The sequence below is a fragment of the Spinacia oleracea genome, chromosome 6 (assembly GCF_020520425.1).
Source record: "Spinacia oleracea cultivar Varoflay chromosome 6, BTI_SOV_V1, whole genome shotgun sequence".
Lineage (NCBI taxonomy): Eukaryota > Viridiplantae > Streptophyta > Magnoliopsida > Caryophyllales > Amaranthaceae > Spinacia > Spinacia oleracea.
Window position 1 is genome coordinate 80,651,984 of NC_079492.1, and position 21,898 is coordinate 80,673,881.

Consider the following 21,898-nt stretch of genomic DNA (forward strand, 5'->3'; position numbering starts at 1 on the left):
AAGGCTTTCTTTAGTGAGCTTTCTCTCTTTAAACCACCAAGACAAAAATAAATGTTCGAAAGAGAACTTAGTTGGAGATAAAATTTGATAAATACAAGTAATTCCTTTTCATTAGTACTAGTTGATGCCTTGAGGTTAATTTATTATGTTCTTAACATTCGGGAAACTACCTTGTTCTAATAAGTTTCTCAAGAATGACCACTTTTGTGCACCCAAATTGACCATATTGCTTTGCTTTAGTTCTTACATATATGCAATGACAAAATAATCAATCAGTTTGGCTTAACGTGGTAAATGTAAGAAAAACTACAATAAAAGAATGATGCACCCCTTCCCCCCCCCCCCCCCCTCGGGCTTCCTTGGGATTATTTTTTACTTTATCTTTGGCTCCTCCGTTTATTTTTCGCAAGGGTGCAAATAGTTAGTTTTCCCAAGGTGGAAAACATTTCCTCTTGTTAGAAAGGAATCACATTCATTTTATGGGTTTCCGGTTAATGTGACCTTGCAATTTTTTCAGGCTTTGTCGATGTTTCTTACAGCATATGCCATCAGCTTCTCAGATGAAGATTTCAGTCGCAACTTATTAATCCTGGGTACATTAGGGTATGCTTCTTGTTAACTCAAATTTGCACTTTCTTCAATACAAGATAAATGGCTTTTGCTGAGATGTTCCAAGCCTAAAATTTTCTTGTATGCGCTCGAGCCTTTACCACCTGTTTGGTAAAAGGTCATATTTAAAGGGATGGTAATGTGCTGATGTGCATATACGCCGCATCGTGCCCCATGTGACGTAACTCTGTTTAATTACTGAGCCAGGCCTGATTTGGCCTTGCCTATGGGCCGGCTCCAGGACAATTGTTTTTTCACTTTTTTTTTTAAAGTTCATTGAATTGAGATGGGCCGATGCTTGCCTGAAAATGAACTGTAACCATATACTGCTTTGATCCCCAGGCTAGAGTCGCGAGACCAGTTCTGCTGTTGATGGCTCGGCTTGAATTAGGCATCTGGGCTAGACTGAGTGGCCACTGGTGTGGTTATAAAATTTAATGAACTAAAATACTGTTACAATCCGAAGGTCTGATTGTAATCCGAACTAAAATACTAGACTTATTTCAGGATTGAATTTTTTTTATTGTTGTTGTTTTAGCTGGATATATTTCTCCATTCTGTTGTTTCTTGATTCATTAGGCGACAATGCTTTTCAAATTGGCTGGGCAACGAGATATAGGAAACTCCTTAATCCTCTGCTACACTTACAATTTGGTTCCTATGGACAGTCCTTATTATGTTTTTTCCGTGTTATGCATCTAGTACTACACCCTTCATTGTCACCTCCAACAGAAACTGGTGATTTGGAATTAGACTTGAAGAACTTTCTGAAATGGTCAGGGATACTAAAATTTTAGCTATGGAGGATTACGGGGGTGTAAGTAACTTTATATAGTTTCCTCCCTTTTTGTAATTATAGCCGTTTATCTGGTGGGTTCTGTTAATTTACAAAATGCAATTTAAAATAAAAATCTACAACTAAGTCGAAATCCTTTTTCATGATATGGGAAAAACCTATATTAAACTGATTCGGGTCATTTTAGGGTTTAATTTGTTGTTTTCTGATGTTATTTAGTCGATTTTGTTGAATTTTTGGTGAAATTGGTTTGGGTTCTTGGATTTCTTCTCTTTTTGAAGGAGATAGTCTTCATCCAGTGTGACTATGGTCAGTCATGTGGTGGTAAGGCCGTAAGGGTGGGGAAGGGCTGAAGGGGAAGATGAGAAGGAGATAGAGGCGAGAGATACACGAAAGAGGAGGGAGGGTGCAGGGTAAGGGGTGTTGTATAGGTTGATATGAGCTTGCAGAAGGTGTTTCAGGAGGGAAGAAGAGGTTGGAGTTGTGGCAGCGATTTCAACTTCAGTACTTGCTTTTAAGCACAGATTTTTATAAACATCATTTAGTAACCTTATTTTAACATAGTCATCTAACAAATGATGTTGGTGGAATTTTATTAGCATGGAAAACCTACATGTAGTTCCGTGTATGGTTTTGTTGATAGTCTCTGTTATTGAAAAGCTTCTTTTGTTTGCTGTTGTGAACTGTAAGTCTCTGTATCTTTGGATAGAAACTATTTTCTTTTTAAATGGTAAAATTCTTTTTGGTTTCGGGCAAAGATACAAGATGAGAGTTGTAATTTTTGGTTGCTCCCTTAGTCCTATGTCATATTCAGATTTTATTGATGTATAGTATGATTCCATTTAGTTTTTAGCAAATTTCCAAACATTTTTTAACCGCTAATTCCTAATTGGTTGCAAAACAATTGCATTTTTTTGTCCCCTTCCCTTCTTTCTGAGCTAAAGTGCTTAACTGTTGAGATGTAAAACACTCTTGTAGGTTGGAGTCTGGGCAGTCTTTTTGCTGGAGTGAGCTTATTACACTGAGTACCAAATATCGGGATCTCGCTGCACACTCACAACTTTCTTTTACGGTAAGCAGTACCTTCTAGTTTCTTCTATTTCTTTAAATGGAAATTGTTACGTGGTATGTTATACTAAGTTATTTCTTTCCTTTCTGTTGTTAAATGCATAGGTGCATGTGTCTTATTTTCTGTGTATGTTTTGTCTTTTAAGGAACCATAAAGGAGACTGTAGCTTTACACTATATACTCTCTAGTTTGAACCTTTCTTCCTTATCAGTCAAAATGCAACAAGGATACACGTTCTTTTGTTCTCTGACATAATACTTTGTTTGAGATCACCCCCAGCGTCCTGTTTTGAATAATATGGACCATGAGTTTGCTTGGTGGTGCTACTAAGTTTCAGTAGGCTATTGTAGGCTAGTCAGTATAGTTGCCACTTGCAAGTTGTTTGATTTCTGGTTGTCTAAAATCTGAATGAATTGCTTTCATTTCCATTTGGTTAGTTTACTTTGTTGCACTTACTCTTTTGTGGTTCCCTGTCTTTTATTGTCTAAATGTCTGTGAGAACTCATGTTATGTGATTTCTTCGCGGGGATTGAATGTTGCTATCATTACTTGCCAGTTTGCCAACCTAATACTTAATTGGATAAATTATGTTTCTTTATCAAGAAATAAACTAATATGTTTGCAGATGACAATTAGGGTTTTGATTATTTTACTGCATTGTCTGTTTTGTTGATTTTGTCTTGTTTTAAGCTTTTCTGAAATGGCCTAAATCCTGTCTTTTACCGTGACAAATATACTCCCATCAGTTTCATAATATCCATTGTTGGTTGATCTCTCTCAAAATATATTGACAAGAGTTGTAAGAAAATAATATTTACAAGTATATTTAAATTTTAACCTTTTGTATATACAAGAAAACTGTGAGTGATATTTATATGTTAAACTGTGTGTATTTCATGCCAACATGGGTTTATGGATTAAAGAATTAAAGATATGAATGATCAACAGGATAGTTTCCTTACTTACTAGTACTAATATACATTTTGTGAGAGAAAAACGGAGAAAGTGCCACAGTTGTTATGGTAGTGGCTTGATGTGTATGGTTAAGAAGACCCCAAAGCCTTCATTGATGGTCATTTACTATGCTAAGCTCACTGAAATATTTTGGACTTCAGGAAGCCATCTGTATCATGCATATGCTTGGATGAAGCTTTTCTTGCTTCAAAAGAACTTCAACAAGAACTTAAGCCAGAAGGACTTGCAGACGATAGCATCATCTGTGGTTTTGGCTGCCCTCTCAGTTCTTCCTTATGATCATACACGTGGTGCATCTCATTTGGAACTGGAAAATGAGAAAGAGCGAAATATGAGGATGTCTAATCTTATTAATTTTAATCTTGATCCCAAACCTGAGAGCAAAGAAGTGGTAAGTTAGATTGTCCACCCATTAGTTTGTTTTGCTTATTATTTTTGTGTTTATATACACTTTTTCTCAATCTGATAGCTCTATTGTTTTTCTAATTCTGACAGCTCTCACGCTCAGCTCTTCTTTCGCAACTGGTATGCCCTTCCAACTGGTCATTGTTTTAGATAATCAATGTTGAAAACTTGAAAGATTTCGAGGCGGAAATTCGGTCTCTTTCATGTCATCTAATCTCTTTTTTCTTTATTCAATTGGCAGGTCTCCAAAGGTGTTATGTCTTGCGTACTTCCGGAAGTTAAAGATCTCTATCATCTCCTAGAGCATGAGTTTCTGCCCTTGGATTTGTCTTTAAAAGTTCATCCCTTGTTGAACAAAATTTCTAATCTTGGTGGGAAACTCGCTTCAGCTTCTTCTGTATCTGAAGTGCAATTGTCAAAGTATGTCCTTGCCTTGGAAAAGCTAGCAACTCTAGATTGCTACAACAGGTGCAATGTTTTGCTCTTTTTGCATCTCTATAAGTGTATTTTGTTAGTGTACCTTGGTACACTGTGCCATAGCTGCCCTCAGTGTCATTGATATCCTACTTTTCACGTTGCAGGCTTCCCAAGTTTACCAGACGATGACCATTGAGAGCTTGTCCCAAATGATTCCATTTTTCGATTTTTCTGTCGTGGAAAAGATTTTTGTAGATGTTGTCAAACATAAGTTCTTAACAATGAAGGTTGACCATATGAATGGTGTTGTTTCGTTTAGTATTCTGGTAAGCTCTTGTGTCTGGCGCCGATGTGTGAGGGGGTCGAAAAAGCACGAGGCTAATGCATGACTTCTTCCCTCGTGGGCGTGACGTTGTCAGATCAAGTGTAGTTAGATCTCCTGTGAGTTTACACCCAATCGACTAGTAATATAGGAGTCGTCATTCAGTTTTTAACGACAATGAGAAAAACTGACAAAACCCGGTTATCGTGACATAAAGGGAGTGCAATTATGTTCGACCACGACGGCCATATGTTCCCTTGTGATCCCTGGTGTGGGGATCGCTCAACGTACACCCGCAGGGCAGAGATTGAGAGTTCGGGGGACTGTAACTACCGAGAGGAGTGCTCATCGATAACTCCAGAGGCAGGTTATCCTTACTAGCTCAGCATAAATAATTGAAGGGACATGCGTTAAACTATTAAACTATTCTGAATTGATTTTAGCAATATGCAACACATAATACTAAATCGATCGTGATTATCTTATTTAGATTGATTTAAGGTACCTAGCATGATAATTCAATTGTCCAGGGTATTATCTTATTAGGCGTGATAAATCAATCAAGTTAATAGTTTGACAATTTTATAAAAGGGTGATGAAAGCGATTAAATCATATGAGGGACACATTACAACGCACCCTTGAGAGGGGCGTCACGGTTCTTAGAAAACTAACCACTTGGCTTTGCTATTTCTCCTTTTATTTAACGAATCTCGGGTTTCTAAGCAGTGTTCCAGTATTTGGGCTTAATTCATCAGCTACAAGGGACAGGATGCGTTCTGTTCGACTTTTAGGTCGATTGCGACAGAACGCCGGATCAATTTCGCAGCGTAAGGCTAGGCTTAAGGCTAGAGTCAATACTCAGGTTATGGAATTGTGTGTTGTGTGTTGTGTCCTTGTCACGTCGGCTTTAGGGGTCTATTTATAGGAAAAAGTGGCGTAGAAAGATAGATTTTCAGGAATATGAATACGACACGGATTAGGAAAAGAATCCGTCCCAGGTATTTTCAGCGCCCAGCACTGGGCGTCAAAGATTTCGGCGCCCAGGGTTGGGCGTTGAAAATAGGATCTGGGCAGAATTCTTTGTCAGATTGGACTCTAGAGTACGGAGTCCATTAAGAGACTTAATCCGAGTTATTTGGTGCGTATCAATTTACGACGGAATGCGTCTGGGCCCTTTACGAACTCTAGGTTTGTTATGAGTTTAATTAATACGTTAACTCTTTTATCGAATTGCGATAGGAATAGAATTCCTTTTACAATTTCTATCTCTTTTAGGATTTATGTTGGAGTGCAACACCTAATTCTGACAGGTTCCTATCTTTTTATTCTTACTACTTTTAGCAATTACCTATTACGGCAGCTACTATTTTTAGCAGGTTTCTATAAATGGAAGCTTTGGCTGAAATGAAAGGGTGATTTAAGATTCGTTATTTTATAGGAGATGCGTTGCTAAGTGGAGATTTATGTTCTCATCATCGAACCTTCCCTTTCGGGAATGGGGATAAAAGTAGGTGTCTACAGTTAGTCCCCACTTTGATTGAGTCTTGGAGTAAGATGATGATCAAAGTATCAGACGGAGTGCGTCATACAAGCCATGGTGTATGTGACCTGTTTTGCGAGGGTCTCACGAGCCCCCGAGTGATAACATTTGACTTAAGGGTCATCACTTGAAGTGTTAACACATTCCTCACGTGTCATTGGAATTTGTTAAGTATAGAAACTCCCTCACTTTGTCATTGGAAGTACCTACAGATGTATAGAAACTCCCTCACTTTGTCATTGGAAGTATCTACAGACGTTTTCGAAATCAAAGCTATAAAGTGTAACCAGGCCTGGCCAAGCCCGATCACGAGGTAAAAATGTTTTTAAAGATTCTCATTTTCAGGGTTAGCTAAACGAAAACCCCCTTGTTTTTATAGCACGTACAACGAAGGAAAATCCAGCACATCACTCTTTTTGGAAAAGCGGAAAACCAATTTTTTTATTTTTGAAAAGAGAAACGGTCCTTTGATTTTTGGAAAAGGGAAACCATCCTTTGATTTTTGGAAAAGGGAAACCATCTTTTGATTTTTGGAAAAAGATAAACCTTCTTTTGATTTTTGGAAAAAGATAAACCATCCTTTGATTTTTGGAAAAGGGAAACCATCCTTTGATTTTTGGAAAAGGGAAACCATCTTTTGATTTTTGGAAAAAGATAAACCATCTTTTGATTTTTGGAAAAAGTAAACCAGGAAAAGTTATCGCTGCAGCGACTAAGGACCTGCGTGGTGAGTGACGCAGACCCCGCCCGCTGAAGGTGGGCGAGCCTGTCCGCTGATGGTGGACGCCCCGTCCGATAGAAGTGGACGAATCTGTTTTGATGTTTTATAAATAAGGACCTACGCGGTTTGTGACGTAGACCCCGCCGGCTGAAGATGGCGAGCCTGTTTTGTGTTTTTGAAGAATTTTCTTTTCATTTTCGAAAACTGAGGACCTGCGCGGTTAGTGACGCAGACCCCGCCGGCTGAAGATGGCGAGCATGTTTTTGTTTTTTGAAGAATTTTATTTTTCTTTCGAGGGATGCTCGGATTTAGTTGCAACCTGCATGTGGGTTGACAACGTGCTTAGACGGATCATTGTCTCGTGGTCATTATCTTTCATGGTTTTGAGCTAGTCTTTACGGCTCAATTTTGCCACTACTCGGGTCCTTGATTAGGGGACTATGTATAAGTATCAACGGCGACCTTTGTCTTGAGGTCGTAATCTTGTTTTATCTTTTGAGATTATCCAAACACGGGACTTCGTACAACGTAGTCTGGGAATATTGTTTTAACTTTGCATACTCTCTTTTGAAATATATATTTTCTTTCGAGCCCCCAAGCACTCGTGCTTGACGGTCATTTCTTGTCAAAGAGGTTCCTTGGGGATACGCATTTTGTAATGTCCTTGATCGTGTTTGGGATCGTGCTCGTAAGTGCGAGTGATCTTTGTAGTGGTGTGCTATTCTTAACAAAACCGTGAGGTGCGACTTTCAGTAAAGAAATTGGCAATTTTCGAGTCGAATGGATACGGCAGGGCCCTATAGAAGTTAGGGCCTTTTTTTAGCATTGGTTCATTTTCGGCGCCCAGGCCTGGGCGTTGAAATAATTCACGCTCTAGGTTGGGCGTTGAAAATGTTGTTTGGGCTGGTCTTTTGATGACACAGTTGGCCTCTTGTTCGTTCGTTTATTTCACTTTGAAATTCTACGTATTCTCTTCTCTTTTGTTTTTTTCTTTATTTTTACTTTATTAGAGATCACAATGAGTTGAGCTGATTATCAGCGCCCAGAGCTGGGCGTCGGAATATCTGGCGCCTGGTCCTGAGCGTTGAAAGTGCGTCCCAGGCAGGACTTTCTCGTGATGATTTCTCAAGAAGCCGTAGCCGATTGGTGGACTACGGTGTTTGTCTCTTTGGGGCGATTATTTAAAGGAACTGTTGCTCTTAAGGCGTACAGTTATTGCAATAGTCGGGCGAGTCCATATGGCCCGAGGAACATACTTCGAGGCGTAAGACTTTGATCGCTCTTGTTGTTATTTTGAACGTATTTTTTTCCTTTGAACGTGTTCGTGAATGTTCGATACTTAGAATGTATGTGCAAACGAGCGTTCATAGAATGGCCGTTGCGTGCGGTCCATTAATCAGTTCGCTTGAATCATTCTTTTTTTTGAGCAATGACTGATGTTGAATAATTTGCTTAGAAGCTTGATAGGGTTCAGGCCCATTCATGAAGTGGGCTTAAGCATCGTGCCCTTTTGATCGTTCAAACATTTGCTTTGAGACCCCTTTTTTATTTTGCTATGGTCGTTTCGTAGCTTGGAGCCCCCAAGTATGCATGTTGGGATGCTTCGTTTTGGCGTACGATTTTTGTAGGTTCTTTCGAGAAAGATGCCTTGGGGTTCCGCTCGTGTAGGTGCGAGCTATCCCTTCCGTGGTAGGTAATGTTTTTCTACCTTTAATCCTTAATGTAAAAGTTGTGTGGCTTGCATTTTGAATTTGGGCGATGAGTAGTCTTTGCCTCTTTTACACATGCTCTTGGTCGCGCCTGCATTAGTGCAATATGCCTTACTCTTTTTTTAGATTTGCACCGTGGGATGGTTGAACTTATGGTGCGACGTAGGCTTGTGTGGCCTAACAGCGTGTCTTAGAACATTTCTCCAAGTGTTGGGATATATCATCATTATTATTTTTTTTGCATTGGAGTATTTCATCACGCCTCGTTCAGGTGTTCGAACAAGTGTAGCACCTTCTGCGTGGGTGTGCACGGCTTATTACTTCGTTCGATGCGAGGATTCATAGATGTTTCTTTTTTTTTTTATCCTTGACTTTTCTTCGCTTTTGCTTTGGAACGACGTAGACTGTGTAACGGGCGCTTGTAGGGCGAGCGTTATGTGCAGTAGTTTGATCGAAGTTTTGGTGACTCGCGATTTTCAGTTACCCTTGTTAGTGGGGTGACTTTATATATTCTAAGTAGCGCTTAGAATTTGGGAGGGGTTGTAGCCATTCTAAGGTTCGTTTTACACGATCAAACCTTAGGATTGTGCCCCTATGACGTGTGTATAGTATTAGCGTCGAGAATTTGCGATAAAATCGTCATTTCGAGCATTTTTAGAGTGTTTTTCTCAAGCCCCAATTGTAGCTACGGGATTGGCTTGGTGCTATAATGCTTGGCATACGTTTTTATGCATTCATGGTGACATGGATCATGAATAGTTTGAACCAGACTCGTTTAGTGCGAGGTACGTTCGAGTAGTGATTTGCTACTTCTCTTGTAAATGTCGTATTGTGCGGTATTACCATAGTCAAGGTAGTCACATGTTGAAGTGTGCCTTGACCAAAAGCTAGGTGCCTTTCTTTACCCATAATCATATTTAGAAATCTTTTTGACTCACTTGCAACATCGAGATAAACGCATAGTTAGCTTAAACCAACGACACTTTATTATGTTCGAAGAAGTCTTTGAAAATTATTTGAAATCCGAGTCCTACTGTGTACAATCCGAGGTGTCCTAAGTAAGTTGACTTATAGAAGGATTCGTACAGAATTACATGAGTGAATCAAAATACTGTTACGATTTTTGGAATGCTGTCTAAGGATTTGCTGGAAGCCAGGGTGCAGGCGTCAAGATATTACTTGTGCCCGTGTGGCACATGCTTTAGGATTTTAGGGCCATCTTTTCCGGAATTGCGGGAGTATAAACCGTTTTCAAATTGACTTAGATTTACTTGGTGTATGTCTGCACAAAAGGTCAAGGTATACTTAGTTCTTTCCCTAGGTCTTTCATTTCACTCTTTAGCTCCCAGTTGCTATTATGTCTTCTCATTAATGATGCTTTCAGATTTCGATTTTAGATGCCCGTGTCATATGTCTGAGTAGGGTGAGCCTTGGTTAAGTGCCAAGTCCTATTGACAATGTCTGATTTTTTCAAAGGGGATTCGCAAGCATTTGAATTACCATGAACGGATACCCTGAGTTCGAAGGAACGATGGGGCGATGCCATAGAACAATCCTCTTTATTGCAAGCTTACTGCCTTTACTACTTGTTGGCGATTATGACTGTCTAGTGGTGAAAGAAGGTCTTTAAGTGAGTTACTCTGTTTTAGGGAGGGTCAAGTCGAGTACTTTAGAGGTCATGGACGCTCGCGCTAGCCCCCATTCAATTGAGGCAAAGCGATCTTTTGAGTATTGGCTAAGTGCCTAGGAGTGTGAGTGTTCCTTCTGGCAAGGGTATGTGCCCTTATTATTTTTCGATGTGTGCTCGTTTTGGCATCTTGATGACTTGGATTCTTCCTTTGACTTAAATTTTTCTTTCGACTTGGGTTGCAAGTAATTAAATTTGAATAAGGGACTCTATTTTTATTCTTGTTATTCTATAGGCTTTAACATTTTTGCAAATTGGTTGGACCGAATCATGGATTGCCTACGTATCCGCCTTAAATAGATTTAATTTGGAATCAGGTCTTGCGTAGTTCTTAGCCAGAAAATGGTTTCTTAGAATGCCGATTTCAAACAAGTACGTTCGAGTGGAATCGTAATGTTTCAAATAGGATGTGATAAGTGAAGTTCATTATTATTGTAATCTGATGCTTTGCCGTAGGCCAAAAATTTGATATCTGAATACGTGATGTACCCCTCCAAGTGTTCATTATTGTTCCGTGTATGTGCGGATAAAATGACGAGCACTTCTGGGCAAAATTTTTGCAAGCAGAGAGATTCAGCGCCTACGCTGGGGCGTTAAAGATTCCGGCGCCCAGCTCTGGGCGTTGAAAGTGATTCCTGGGGAGATTTCTTGGCGCGTTACTTCTTTTCGTTTTGTGCCAAATATTTGCGAATCTTTTTTGTACGCTAAATGCTTCTTTTTCTTTTTAGACGAACTTTAAAGGTGCTTTGCAAAGTTTCTTTTTTTATTATTATTTTTTATGTTAAGCGTAGAATGTACTTTTTCATTTGTCATTTTTTTATTTGTGACTCAAGACGGCTTGAAAGAGGGGTTGAATGAGATAGGATAATTTGTATAGGTATTAGTTAAACATGAGGATTGGAAAGGGTATAAGGTCGTAGAACTTTATGTAGTTTTTGTGGTATGATTTGGATTGGTTGACTCAATTCTTTTCCTTCGTTTACTTGGGCAAATTTCGCACTTTGGGAGGTACGGGCTAAGTATTTCGTGGCTCGCTCTTTTCTCTCTCCCTTTTCTCTTTCTCTTTAAGTATTTCATGGCTCGCTCTTTTCGCTCTCCCTTTTCTCTTTCTCTTTTTTCTTTTTGCTTGGGATTTCTCCCCAACATAAATCCTTCAAATTTTTTATTTGGGCTAAAAGGTAGATGGTTGTGGTCTTTGAGTCACGAGGCGAGACTGAGTGAGCCTCGTTTGGTAGGCCTATAGTGGACCTTTAACTTTAGTAGGCCTAGGGTGGACCTTTAAATTTTCTTACTTTGCAAGCGTATTTAGTCGTTTCTTAAAATGTGCAAATAGCGTAGATTCAAAATGTTGTTTTTATTTTATTGAAATTTAACGAAAGAATTACATCGAAAATAATTTTTTTTGCTTCTTTTCAGATTCCAGTTTCCGGGATTTAATTGGAAGTTGTGATTTAGACTCGAACTTTCATTAATTTTTCTGATTATAACCCGTGTACGAATACAAGGAGGTGGCCTAGACTCAAAATGATGGCGTGGCGTAAGCCTATAGTACTTGACCAAGCGACTCTCAGACTTAGGCTAATTGGACCATAACTTTTGTTGGTTGACACTTAAGATTTTAACCCTTGGGTGTTCATTTGTCATGCGCCATTTTGCTTAATGTTGGCAAGGTAGTTAGTTGGGGAGATCGAATTTCCATTTTTGCAAGACTAGAATCATTAGTGCGGCTTCCCTCTTAGTGTGTATTGTTTTACCCCAATGGTAGCCTTATGGCATGCCGATTTGGGTATTTTCATGGTTCGTCATGTTGCATTCATGGAAAATCTTTTAGTTCGTACTTAGGAGTACTTCAAGGAGCGAGTGGCTCGAGAGGACTATGATAGTCGCGACCCAATGTGATCATAAGCCTTGAGGCCATTAATTTTCTTCCGCCAATGGTATTGACACCTTAGGCTCACTTTGGGGGTTGTGCGACTATGGAGGAATGATTTTCAGAATATGACTGTTTCCATTTTGCAAATACTTGAATTACATAATATATTCTTTTTATTGGTGAGGGAGAGTATTGAGGCCGTAGATTCTTAGCAAGGGATGACAATTACATATGGGTGCTTATTGATTTAAATGTTAGGAAGGGAGAATCAATATGTTTTAACCTTTTAAATTGCAGAACGACACCAAGCATTAGGACCGATTCTATGTATAAGACAACTAAGACTTAGGATTTAGATTATACTTCGGCATAGCCTAGTCTAGACTCGGATTTATTTATTTTTTTATTCGAACATTATTTTTTTCTTGAAAACTTTATTTGAACATCATTTTTTGAATACTTTGCCATGTGACATTCAAGGTCATTTAATCAGCGTGCTCGGTTTTGGTGCCAAACATTGTCGTCATAGGAGGCCTAATGACGACGCAAGGAGTTATTTATTTTATAAGTCGTTCTTAGAATTGAGTGCCTCTTTCATACGTCCTCGTAGCAAATTTGTTACGAATTTTTTATTGCTACGTATATTTTGTGCATGGGCACCGAGGCTGCGGTGCCTGGCCAAAAGGCCAAGCAGCAACTTCAGCGCCCAGCAGGGGCGATGATATAATTGGCGCCCAGCCAGGGGCGCTGAAAATGTGTCCCTGACTGGTACTCGTATTCTGTTCGTCTATATTTTTTTTGTACATACGACTTAATTTTACGTGCTTGCCCAATAACGTCCTTTGCGCGTTATGCAGCGTCGTGGGATCCGTTACAGGTCGTCCTGGGCGTCGCTTATTTTTGTGGAGATCGCCCGGGACTGCGGAACACGTATTTAGGTATAACTCTTTGGCCAATTGGTGTTTATGAATGTTTGGGCAACTTTTAGGGTCGTTGGTTTACTAGCGTTATTTGTCACACACAATCACAACATAATCACGTAATTCGCTACACATAACTAACATTACAACATGAAGCAAAAATAATATGTCACGTAGTTTATGATAGGCTTCTATGGGTAATATTTGCGCCTGGCTTGGTACCGCTTCTATCGTAGATCCAACACATGCCCCAGTCGAGGTAGTGCATTCAACAGACGAATTTCGTCCCAAGAGGCCAATCACGATGTAAGCCAAGGGGGCATGCACCAATGTGAGGGACCTTAGTGGGCGAGCGATTGGGTTTGGGACGGGTGTACTACTAGCGAAAAGTGCCGAGTGGACAACATTCGAAGCGTATGCACCCCCCGGTTGGCGATGGGTATCCTTAGTCCCAACTCCCGAGATGAAACATGCCAAGGGAGCCGAGATTCGTTATGCGGTTCTGTCCGTTCACATTAATATGCTGATTTTCAGGTCGTCCCAACTTGATAAGGAAATAAACGCGGAGTAGGATCGTTTCACCCTTCGGCTATTTTGATTACCTACGAGCACGAGTATTTCATTAACATTCCCCAGTGGAGTCGCCACTGTGAGGGGGTCGAAAAAGCACGAGGCTAATGCATGACCTCGTCCCTCGTGAGCGTGACGTTGTCAGATCAAGTGTAGTTAGTTCTCCTGTGAGTTTACACCCAATCGACTAGTAATATAGGAGTCGCCATTCAGTTTTTAACGACAATGAGAAAAACTGACAAAACCCGGTTATCGTGACATAAAGGGAGTGCAATTATGTTCGACCACGACGGCCATAGGTTCCCTTGTGATCCCTGATGTGGGGATCGCTCAACGTACACCCGCAGGGCAGAGATTGAGAGTTCGGGGGACTGTAACTACTGAGAGGAGTGCTCATCGATAACTCCAGAGGCAGGTTATCCTTACTAGCTCAGCATAAATAATTGAAGGGACATGCGTTAAACTATTAAACTATTCTGAATTGATTTTAGCAATATGCAACACATAATACTAAATCGATCGTGATTATCTTATTTAGATTGATTTAAGGTACCTAGCATGATAATTCAATTGTCCAGGGTATTATCTTATTAGGCGTGATAAATCAATCAAGTTAATAGTTTGATAATTTTATAAAAGGGTGATGAAAGCGATTAAATCATATGAGGGACACATTACAACGCACCCTTGAGAGGTGCGTCACGGTTCTCAGAAAACTAACCACTTGGCTTTGCTATTTCTCCTTTTATTTAACGAATCTCGGGTTTCTAAGCAGTGTTCCAGTATTTGGGCTTAATTCATCAGCTACAAGGGACAGGATGCGTTCTGTTCGACTTTTGGGTCGATTGCGACAGAACGCCGGATCAATTTCGCAGCGTAAGGCTAGGCTTAAGGCTAGAGTCAATACTCAGGTTATGGAATTGTGTGTTGTGTGTTGTGTCCTTTTCATGTCGGCTTTAGGGGTCTATTTATAGGAAAAAGTGGCGTAGAAAGATAGATTTTCAGGAATATGAATACGAAACGGATTAGGAAAAGAATCCGTCCCTGGTACTTTCGGCGCCTAGCACTGGGCGTCAAAGATTTCGGCGCCCAGGGTTGGGCGTTGAAAATAGGATCTGGGCAGAATTCTTTGTCAGATTGGACTCTAGAGTACGGAGTCCATTAAGAGACTTAATCCGAGTTATTTGGTGCGTATCAAATTTACGACGGAATGCGTTTGGGCCCTTTACGAACTCTAGGTTCGTTATGAGTTTAATTAATACGTTAACTCTTTTATCGAATTGCGATAGGAATAGAATTCCTTTTACAATTTCTATCTCTTTTAGGATTTATGTTGGAGTGCAACACCTAATTCTGACAGGTTCCTATCTTTTTATTCTTACTACTTTTAGCAATTACCTTTTACGGCAGCTACTATTTTTAGCAGGTTTCTATAAATGGAAGCTTTGGCTGAAATGAAAGGGTGATTTGAGATTCGTTATTTTATAGGAGATGCGTTGCCAAGTGGAGATTTATGTTCTCATCATCGAACCTTCCCTTTCGGGAATGGGGACAAAAGTAGGTGTCTACACGATGCATTATGTATATTAACTTTTTTTGACACATTGGCTTTGTCCTAAAGTTTGCCAATATACCCTGACGTATTCAGTAGAATTTAGTGTTTTTCCACCTCTCATTGTCTCTTTCTTTTGGTATGTATATTTTAGTTGTTGTTATATCTTTAGGAGTTATTGGACATTCTTTCAGCCTCACATCAATTTCATATTTTGTTATTGTAATTGGTTTTATACATGGTGTTTGTTTACTATATCTGACTTATCTGTCAAGGGAGAGTTAGAATAACCATATACAGAGAGAAATTTTCTCTGATCGATTTTATGTGATTTGATGTTACCATTTTAAGAATCACCATTATTAAGAGAAGTCTTTCAAGATGTTCAAAGCTACTGTTTTCTTGAGTCAAGAACTTCTAAGTCGTCAAACATTCAAATTTATTGATGGTCTTTTACGTCTTTTGTGTCGGTTAAGATTTTGTGGTATCCAGGATCTTGAATATATATTGATGTCACCAGGTAAAGTAGTTTGACCAATGATGATGTTTGATGCAGGATCTTAAAGCTGATGCCGTGAGAAATCACCTTACAGCGCTTGTTGAATCTTTGAATAAAGCAAGGTCCACGATATATCCTCCCCTTAACAAAGCATCAAAAATCGAAGATACTTTGCCTGGTTTAGCTGAGCTTGTGGAGAAGGAACATAAGAAGCTTCTTGCTTGTAAAACAATCATTGAACAACGCAAAGAGGAACAAGAACGCCAGCTTTAGAGACTTGACTACTTTGGTGTCTTAAAAGGAACGTGAGGAAGAGTCGAAGAGATTACAGCTACAAAAAGTAATGTGGAAGATGAACAGAAAAGGCTTGCTTCTGAACTTGAGAAGAGGAAAATTCAGTGCATCCAAAAGGAAATAGAAGAACGTGAGATTGAAGAAGCCAAATCCCTACTTCAGGAAAAGTTCTCCAAAAATAAGAAGAAACCACTTATAGAAGGGGTAAGTGTTTATTTTCTGAAAATACTCCTCGATGTTTTCTGGTTGGTGTTATAAATGTGTTATCTACTTCATTTCAGGATAAGTTGACAAAGCAAGAATTGATGGAGTTGGCTCTCAACGAGCAGCTGAGGGAGAAACAAGAAATGGAGAAAAAACTACAGACGTTGAACAAGCAAATGGATTATCTTGAGAGAGCTAAGAGAGAGGAGTTGAATCTGCATCTGTACATGTACGGAACCTTTTATGGTGTTCCAACTTTGGATTCTTGGTTCCTACCTTTTGGTAATTAATTTAGCTAATTTACCAAAAATATAAATAGATTATTATTATTGTAGTGATTTTTTTTTGTAAAATAAATGAACTATTTGCAGCGTGCACTGTTAAGTGAATGCTATGAATATATAGTTTCAGAAATGTGGGCTTTGGTATCTCTTTTTGCAGCGCCTACGTACTGCAAAAGGTTGTGAAAAATAGACATTTTGCAGCGCGTGTGGAACACCGTGCGCTGCAATTAATGGCTTTTTGCAGCGTTTTTGTTCGCTGCAAATAAAAGTCAACTATTTGTAGCCATCACACTTGCCGCACTCAAAAACGCTGCAAAAAGCCCCTTTTACACGCGCTGCAAATGACATTTTTTCTACTAGTGCCTCCTTTTTGGATGGGAAAACTTTTAGTTCATGATTAAGTCATGATATCTCTTCAAGCTTCCCCTTCTTGTTCTTTTGGGCATAAGTTTATGTGGCTCCATCTCATCACCTAAAAGTGTCTTTGTGTGTTGAGAGTTGTGTAAACCTTAGGGAACGAATCGGTGAATACAATTGTGCACTTGCACCGAATCTCGTTTTCAAGGCAGTGGTTTGGTTACCACGGCGCAACGATTTCCTAAACTCGTTCTTATTCTTATTCTAGTGTTTTGCCTTGAAAACCCAATTATTACAACAACATAGAGGCAACACGAGAAGTTTAACCCAATAAGAGACATCCTCAGGCCTGCAAATAACCCTATCAAGCGCGCCTCTCAAAACCCGGGAAAAACCCAAACGACATTTAGGAGGGATGGATTTCACTGTGCAAATCCGTTTAAAAAATAATCTGTCAAGAAGAGTGACGGTAAAACCACAATCCTGTTCTTGCACCGCAGTATCCATTCGAACATCAGAAGCAAGAGACGGTTTAGAAAAACCATAGAGCACAAACCGAACAACTCCATCCTCAACAACAAAAGGGGGCCACAAAATCAGAACCATGACGACATTTAGCACGAAAAGCATGCGTCCTAAAACAATCCCCACAAATCCAAATCTCCATACGGCGGAAGGTCAACTCAGCTTCAGAAAAAATAGCCAAGTCAGTGGTTAGAGAGTGTCGTGTGACCACTTGAGCATCACCCTTACAATGACGATCACGAAGATGAGTGATCAAAGATCTCTTAGTAAGCCCATTTCCACCGCCGTCTTGACACCCACTAAGACCCACAAATGGACAATGAAAACGCACCACACCATTAGGCATTATGGACAAATGGACAATGGGTTTTGACAACTCCAACCCCACTGCCAATCGGCCCCCAATCCAAAAACACTATGCAGAATACAACACTCAATAATAACCACGTAAAACACCACTCGACACCCACGAAAGCCACTGATAAACACCAAAAAGCAACACCAACTCCACACTGCCAAACACCAAAACAGCAACACCCACGATACTCACTGCCAAACACACCCACGACACTCAAAACACACAAGCTGCCGACTGCCTATCCCACACTACCGGAGAACACGAACCTTCCGGATAATGAACGCTTGAATACTATACTCGAACCTGTCGGATAACGAACGCACGAAATTGCTAGAAACAGAACACCAAATCGGAAACTGAATGCACCAAACTGCCAGAAACTGAACGCACCAAACCGCCAGAAACTGAACGCCGAAACAAAACCACCGTCACTTCACCGGAATTTCGCTGCACAATTCACCCGAACCCACAAAACCACCGTCACTGCATCGGAAATCGTTGCATGTTAAACTGAAACCCCTCGCTACACCTGATTCGAATCCCCTCCCTCGAAAGCCCTACCGCAGACTGGACCTTGCTGCACGTTAAAACCACTCGCCGGAAAGCCCTACCGCATAATGGCCGATGCTGGAAACCCACCAGCGAGATTTGGCCGGCTGCCCTAGTCGCCCAAATCGAGAGGATTTTGGGGTATTGTTATTATTATTTTTTATTATTATTATTATTATTATTATTATTATTATTATAATTATTATTATTATAATAATAATAATAATAATTATTATTATTATTATTATTATTATTATTATTATTGTTATTAATGGTATATATTTATATCATTTTTATTATATTTAATATTTTATTACTATTATTGCTTTAATAAAAAAGAATGTTGTTGTCGGTGCAATTAAAATCTATTACTTAAGGCATAAAAAAACATTAACAAAACATTCAAATTCATCATGTCCAAATTAAAACCATTAAGTCCAGATCAGAAACGATATGATCAGGTCATGTCCATATCAGAACTGATTTTTATAGATCAGGATCATTATATATCTAGACCATAACTGATAAGATCAGATAATATCCAGATCATAAATGATCTGTACAGATCATGTCCAAATCATGTTCAAATCTGAAAATATCTTGTCTACATCAGAACCGATCCTTACAGAACCACTATGTTCAGATCAAAATCGATCTGTACAGATCATGTCCAGATCAGAATGAATCGATATGTCCAGATTATAACTTGTCTAGATATCGACTCTGTACAGATTATGTTCAGATCAGAATTAATCTGCAAAGATCATGTCCATATTGGAATTGATTTGTACAGATCATGACCAGATCAGAACTGGTCTGTATAGATCATGACCAGATCAGAACTGATCTGTACAGATCATGTCTAGATCAGAGCTAATCTATACAGATCATCTCCAAAGAAGAACTGATATGTATAAATCAGAACTGATCTATACAGATCATGTCCAGATCAAAACTGATCTGTATAAATCATGTCCAGATCAGAACTAATCTGTACAGATCATGTCCAGATCAGAACTGGTCTGTACAGATCATGTCCAAATCAGAAATGATCTGTACATATCATGTCCAGATCAGAATTGGTTTGTACATATCATGTCCATATCAGAACTGAACTGTACAGATTATGTCTAGATCAGAACTGATCATGTCCAGATCAGAACCGATCTGTATATATCATATCCAGATCAGAACTTATATGTGTAGATCATGTCTAGGTCTATCTAATATAAGGAATAGTTAAATCATGAGCAAAGTCAAATAAATAATAACAATATTATAAATTTGTGTAATATTTATTTTACACGTAAGTCGTTTAATATTAATAAATGTAGATTTTTGTTTAAACTTAATTATGAAGAATCAAATCAGATTAGATTAGACCAGATCAAATCATACCAGATCAAATCAGAAAAAATAAGTTCAGATCAGATCAGATCAGAAAAAATAAGTTTAGATCAGATCAGACCAGATTAGATCAGATCAGACCAGACCTGATTAGATCAAATCAAGAGAAATAAGGTGAACTAAACAGGGCCTTACAGATTTTGAATAATTTTTTATTTTTATGTTTATTTTTTAGGTTAAATTTTATCACCTAGAAAACTTGATAAATTATTTTTAACCACCTAAAAAATTAAAATTATTTTATACTACCTAAAAATAAAATAAAAATTGTCTTTTACCACCTTCTAACTAATTTTATTTTTTAGGAAAGGATTATTTACATTTAATAATCCAACCTTTGAGCGATTTTCCAACATTAAGCCAACCTTTTGATTATTATCTATTAATCTAACCTTTATACCCCTTTAACTTATATTGCTCCATAAAACCCGGAACCGGCTGAATAAGTCAACCAAAGCGTAAGGTTCAGTTGACCTTTGGTTTTTTTTTAATTTCCCTCCAAAACCAAAACAAATCAAAGTCATTAATATTTCTTCCAACCACCTTAATTACTGCGAATTCATGATTGCCAGTCCCTCTCTTCCATGGCATATCTTCCATGGACAAAATGAATCATCACCATTTTCATCATCACCCTATGAAGCTCTCGTACGAGCAGGCCCACGTCTGAAACAACTTCAACTAGTGCAAGCCCACCTTATCGATCACCACCGGAGCTCACCGCCGCCTATCCCTCCTCACTAAACTTGCCATTTTAGCCTGGTCTTCTCACTCCTCCGTAGCTTATGCCAGGGAGCTTTCTCTCTCGATATCAAACCCAGATGATTATCTCTTCAACTCCCTCATTCGAATCTCCTCCAAACTTCGTCTCCTATATTACACCATTTTCTTCTACAATCATATGCTTCTCTCTCTCATTCCTCCATCAAACTACATCTTCACCTCTTTAATCAAGTCTTACGCCAGTGTTTTCGCCGTCAAACATGGTAAATTTGTACATTTACGTGTTGTGGTTAATGGGTATGTATCAGATTCTTTTGTTCAGGCTTCTTTGGTTGCATTTTATGCGAAATGCGGTGAGCTTGCTGTTGCACGTAAGGTGTTCGATAAAATGCCTCAGAGAAGTATTGTTGCTTGGAATGTCGTAATTTCAGGGTACGAGAAAAATGGGTTTGCTAAAGATGCTATTGACATGTTTCGTTTGATGGGAAAGTCGGGTGTGTGATCATGATTCGACTACTTTTGTTGGGGTTTTATCGTCCTTTGCTAAGCTAGGTACACTTGAGTTAGGTTCTTGGGTTTATGATTACATTGTTAGTCATGGTTTTGAGTGTTGAATGTCGTTCTTGGGGACTTAATTTCAACAAATTAATCAATGGAAAAATAAAATTAATCATCCATAAAATTAATAATCATTCAACATAACAGAGCTTTTCCCCTTAAGAGATGCCATTAACCTTGAATTAAAAAAAAAAAAAAAAAATTAAAGCTTAGCCTTCAATGGCGATTTCTGGTGATTTAGGGAAGAAAAGAGGAGGGATAAATGGAAAGGGAGGAGAATAAGAAGGAAATAACAGGGGAGTGGGGTTTTAAGTGGCCCAAATTACTTTTTATAATTGCCATAAGCCACCTCATCAATATGACCGGCTTTACCTGCTTCACAACAGGTAGGGTGCAATATAAGTTAAAGGGGTATAAAGGTTAGATTAATAGATAATAATCAAAAGGTTGGCTTAATGTTGGAAAATCGCTCAAATGTTGGATTATTAAATCTAAATAATCCTTTAGGAAAAAGTTAGGCAGAGATTGATGCACCTAACTGAGTATTTAAGCATTGAATGACTCACAAAAACTGATTGCTTCTAACTGACAGACTGATTCTAACGAACTTTGCACCTAACTGACTGACCGATCTTAACTGTGTGCACCTAAACTTCACAAAATATGAGCCCAGCGGATGGTCAGACATTATGCAGTTGTCTTTGACCTCTTCCTAGTCTTTGGAGGCTCATTTAAAATACTTGCTCCATTTGCATGCCCCTTTGAAGTACTTTCTCCAGTTGCAGCTGCTCCTCCACTCTTATATGTCCTTGAATTGCGACCAACCTCTTTGCACTTCCCACATTTCACTGAGATGTTCCTCTTCCTCTTATTGGATTCATTTTCCACTCTCTTTCTCTTCTTAGCAAGTCTATTTATTTCTCTTTTAATGACTGGAGGTTATATTTATGTGAAGATATGTAATATTTACTCCC

The 21,898-nt window shown here is 39.0% G+C and overlaps 1 pseudogene; it reads left to right on the forward strand.

Moving 5' to 3' along the window:
• Positions 1–3,330: 3,330 nt before the first annotated feature.
• LOC110798055 (eukaryotic translation initiation factor 3 subunit A-like) lies at positions 3,331–20,868 on the forward strand (annotated as a pseudogene).
• The last annotated feature ends 1,030 nt before the right edge of the window (positions 20,869–21,898 follow it).